This window comes from Schistocerca americana, unplaced genomic scaffold, assembly GCF_021461395.2.
Source record: "Schistocerca americana isolate TAMUIC-IGC-003095 unplaced genomic scaffold, iqSchAmer2.1 HiC_scaffold_489, whole genome shotgun sequence".
Classification (NCBI taxonomy): Eukaryota; Metazoa; Arthropoda; class Insecta; order Orthoptera; family Acrididae; genus Schistocerca; species Schistocerca americana.
Genome location: NW_025726224.1, coordinates 40001 through 45000, shown reverse-complemented (window position 1 = coordinate 45000; position 5000 = coordinate 40001). Strand labels below are relative to the sequence as shown.

General features: G+C 52.5%; 1 non-coding gene across 1 annotated transcript in view; it reads right to left on the bottom strand.

Annotated features, from left to right (window-relative positions):
* LOC124585235 overlaps window positions 1-1375 on the bottom strand; it is a 1910-nt gene extending 535 nt beyond the window's left edge. Inside the window, exon 1 of the ribosomal RNA XR_006974813.1 lies at window positions 1-1375. This exon is cut by the window's left edge and continues 535 nt beyond it. This is a non-coding gene — a ribosomal RNA (small subunit ribosomal RNA).
* Window positions 1376-5000: the final 3625 nt, after the last annotated feature.

The window sequence follows — 5000 nt, the reverse complement described above, 5'->3', positions numbered from 1 at the left end:
ATGCACCACCACCCACCGAATCAAGAAAGAGCTATCAATCTGTCAATCCTTCCGGTGTCCGGGCCTGGTGAGGTTTCCCGTGTTGAGTCAAATTAAGCCGCAGGCTCCACTCCTGGTGGTGCCCTTCCGTCAATTCCTTTAAGTTTCAGCTTTGCAACCATACTTCCCCCGGAACCCAAAAGCTTTGGTTTCCCGGAGGCTGCCCGCCGAGTCATCGGAGGAACTGCGGCGGATCGCTGGCTGGCATCGTTTATGGTTAGAACTAGGGCGGTATCTGATCGCCTTCGAACCTCTAACTTTCGTTCTTGATTAATGAAAACATACTTGGCAAATGCTTTCGCTTCTGTTCGTCTTGCGACGATCCAAGAATTTCACCTCTAACGTCGCAATACGAATGCCCCCGCCTGTCCCTATTAATCATTACCTCGGGTTCCGAAAACCAACAAAATAGAACCGAGGTCCTATTCCATTATTCCATGCACACAGTATTCAGGCGGGCTTGCCTGCTTTAAGCACTCTAATTTGTTCAAAGTAAACGTGCCGGCCCACCGAGACACTCACTCAAGAGCACCCTGGTAGGATTGCAACGGGGTCCGCCTCGGGACGCACGAGCACGCACGAGGCGCGTCGCACGCCTTCAGCTCGCCCCACCGGCAGGACGTCCCACGATACATGCCAGTTAAACACCGACGGGCGGTGAACCAACAGCGTGGGACACAAATCCAACTACGAGCTTTTTAACCGCAACAACTTTAATATACGCTATTGGAGCTGGAATTACCGCGGCTGCTGGCACCAGACTTGCCCTCCAATAGATACTCGTTAAAGGATTTAAAGTGTACTCATTCCGATTACGGGGCCTCGGATGAGTCCCGTATCGTTATTTTTCGTCACTACCTCCCCGTGCCGGGAGTGGGTAATTTGCGCGCCTGCTGCCTTCCTTGGATGTGGTAGCCGTTTCTCAGGCTCCCTCTCCGGAATCGAACCCTGATTCCCCGTTACCCGTTACAACCATGGTAGGCGCAGAACCTACCATCGACAGTTGATAAGGCAGACATTTGAAAGATGCGTCGCCGGTACGAGGACCGTGCGATCAGCCCAAAGTTATTCAGAGTCACCAAGGCAAACGGACCGGACGAGCCGACCGATTGGTTTTGATCTAATAAAAGCGTCCCTTCCATCTCTGGTCGGGACTCTGTTTGCATGTATTAGCTCTAGAATTACCACAGTTATCCAAGTAACGTGGGTACGATCTAAGGAACCATAACTGATTTAATGAGCCATTCGCGGTTTCACCTTAATGCGGCTTGTACTGAGACATGCATGGCTTAATCTTTGAGACAAGCATATGACTACTGGCAGGATCAACCAGGGAGCTGCGTCAACTAGAGCTGAGCAGCCGGCCGCCCGGGAGTGTGTCCCGGGGGCCCGCGCGAACACGCAAGCGTCCGCTCAATTATTCTGCAAACAGGAGGAGGCTGAGCTCCCCTGCACAATACACCTCGAAACCCTCTCAGGTCCCGGCGGCGCGCAGCGCCGTCCTAAGTACTTGGTCGGGTTCGAGAGAGGCGCAATCGCCCGGAGTTTGGCGAGTAGACGCTTTAGGTGCGACCACCCGTGCTCCCAACTGAGCTTGCCGCTGCCGACAGAGGCCCGGGAGCGTGCTGTCGTGGCATTGCCGGCGGGAGACAACACGCGCCACCTACGGTGGCCGGCAGCTCCAACGCCAGCGCCACAGAAGGACAAAAGCCCCACTTGGGTGCCGAAGCGAACTCTCCCAGCACAGCGCACGCGCCAACACGTCCGCACAGCTGCGATACAAACCACCTGCGAGAACCGCAGAGGCGACCGAGCAGCAGACGGCGTCGCGGCGCCGAGCGCCGGGCGGCGGCGCATCCTCAGCGCACACAGTCCTCAATCGGACCAGCACACTGCAGATGTCCACCGCGCTTCGCACCGGGCCCGCGAGGACCTACTTTGGCCGCACGGCGCCGCGTGCAGGGTGCGCCGGCGCGCAGCTGCGCCGCCTGCCGCCTCCGTCGGCCGGCGCGCCTGCCACTGGCCGCCCCCACCAGCCGGCTGTAGCGCGTGCGCCCACGCACCGCGCGGCCAGCACGCCGGGAGGCCCCCCCTCACCGGCCGGGGACGGTCCCACCCAGCCACCGCCGCGTATCGCTTCACACCCACATGCCATTCACGTTCGTGGGCATGGTGGGTATCGCTGAAACAACCGGTTGGTAGCTCAACCGATCGTCGCCATCACTGATTCACCTCTAGCGAGAACAACCGCACCACAACCGTTTACCAGTTGTTCATTTGCGTAACGTCACCAGCAAACGTAGACGTCCATCGCCATTTGCAAATTCAACGATTGTTGCATGCCTGTGTCAGGTGTCACGACACACTATGTCTGCCCACATACACGCAACAACATGTGCACGCTTCGCGAACACGTGGAAGGTGGCCCCCGTACGTATGCGATGTCCATTGCGCGAACGACTGTCAACCGGCCTCTGTCGCATGTCGCAGATGTGGAACGCAGTGCACCATGCTATCACGGTGTGTGAGAAGAGACGACTACGTCTGACAACACGCGCCACTACATCAACAGACGGCTCATGCTGATCGCCATCCACGGCATACCATACTGCAATCCAGCTCTTATAGGGAGACGACACGTAGCTGAGTGCACAATATTTGGACCGTATGGTTCGCCGTTGTTGGCGCAGTCGTGGTACGGTCACACATGTACCACGATGTATCATTCAGTACATGAGGACCAATGTGCAGTACAGTGTGTGATTTGGACGTACAACATCAGCGGACAGTTGACACACGCCGTACCACAACGTAGGCTGTGCTTCGCCATGCAAATGCCAATGAACAACTGCGAAGGGCATTGAGCATGTACGTCCTGCTGCCATCCGCATTACAGTGTATAGCTGCAAGGTGTTTAACATGAAGCGATACTCTGGGGACCAGGCAGTGCGAGTAGCAAACTATATTGCGGGGGTTGCAGTTAGGCAACACCACACTAATTTAACGCGTCGTATGACAATTACAGAGCAGGTTAAGGCCCAACGTGTGTTGGGTTAAGGCCCAACGTGTGTTGGGTTAAGGCCCAACGTGTGTTGGGTTAAGGCCCAACGTGTGTTGGGTTAAGGCCCAACGTGTGTTGGGTTAAGGCCCAACGTGTGTTGGGTTAAGGCCCAACGTGTGTTGGGTTAAGGCCCAACGTGTGTTGGGTTAAGGCCCAACGTGTGTTGGGTTAAGGCCCAACGTGTGTTGGGTTAAGGCCCAACGTGTGTTGGGTTAAGGCCCAACGTGTGTTGGGTTAAGGCCCAACGTGTGTTGGGTTAAGGCCCAACGTGTGTTGGGTTAAGGCCCAACGTGTGTTGGGTTAAGGCCCAACGTGTGTTGGGTTAAGGCGCAACGTGTGTTGGGTTAAGGCGCAACGTGGGTTACGTTAAGGCGCAACGTGGGTTACGTTAAGGCGCAACGTGGGTTACGTTAAGGCGCAACGTGGGTTACGTTAAGGCGCAACGTGGGTTACGTTAAGGCGCAACGTGGGTTACGTTAAGGCGCAACGTGGGTTACGTTAAGGCGCAACGTGGGTTACGTTAAGGCCCAATATAGGTTAGGTTAAGGCCCAATATAGGTTAGGTTAAGGCCCAATATAGGTTAGGTTAAGGCCCAATATAGGTTAGGTTAAGGCCCAATATAGGTTAGGTTAAGGTACAATATAGGTTAGGTTAAGGTACAATATAGGTTAGGTTAAGGTACAATATAGGTTAGGTTAAGGTACAATATGGGTTAGGTTAAGGTACAATATGGGTTAGGTTAAGGCGCAATATGGGTTAGGTTAAGGCGCAATATGGGTTAGGTTAAGGCGCAATATGGGTTAGGTTAAGGCGCAATATGGGTTAGGTTAAGGCGCAATATGGGTTAGGTTAAGGCGCAATATGGGTTAGGTTAAGGCGCAATATGGGTTAGGTTAAGGCGCAATATGGGTTAGGTTAAGGCGCAATATGGGTTAGGTTAAGGTACAATATAGGTTAGGTTAAGGTACAATATAGGTTAGGTTAAGGTACAATATAGGTTAGGTTAAGGTACAATATGGGTTAGGTTAAGGTACAATATAGGTTAGGTTAAGGCACAATATGGGTTAGGTTAAGGCGCAATATGGGTTAGGTTAAGGCGCAATATGGGTTAGGTTAAGGCGCAATATGGGTTAGGTTAAGGCGCAACGTGGGTTACGTTAAGGCGCAACGTGGGTTACGTTAAGGCGCAACGTGGGTTACGTTAAGGCGCAACGTGGGTTACGTTAAGGCGCAACGTGGGTTACGTTAAGGCGCAACGTGGGTTACGTTAAGGCCCAATTTAGGTTAGGTTAAGGCCCAATATAGGTTAGGTTAAGGCCCAATATAGGTTAGGTTAAGGCCCAATATAGGTTAGGTTAAGGCCCAATATAGGTTAGGTTAAGGTACAATATAGGTTAGGTTAAGGTACAATATAGGTTAGGTTAAGGTACAATATGGGTTAGGTTAAGGCGCAATATGGGTTAGGTTAAGGCGCAATATGGGTTAGGTTAAGGCGCAATATGGGTTAGGTTAAGGCGCAACGTGGGTTACGTTAAGGCGCAACGTGGGTTACGTTAAGGCGCAACGTGGGTTACGTTAAGGCGCAACGTGGGTTACGTTAAGGCGCAACGTGGGTTACGTTAAGGCCCAATATAGGTTAGGTTAAGGCCCAATATAGGTTAGGTTAAGGCCCAATATAGGTTAGGTTAAGGCCCAATATAGGTTAGGTTAAGGTACAATATGGGTTAGGTTAAGGTACAATATAGGTTAGGTTAAGGCGCAACGTGGGTTACGTTAAGGCCCAATATAGGTTAGGTTAAGGCCCAATATAGGTTAGGTTAAGGCCCAATATAGGTTAGGTTAAGGCCCAATATAGGTTAGGTTAAGGCCCAATATAGGTTAGGTTAAGGTACAATATAG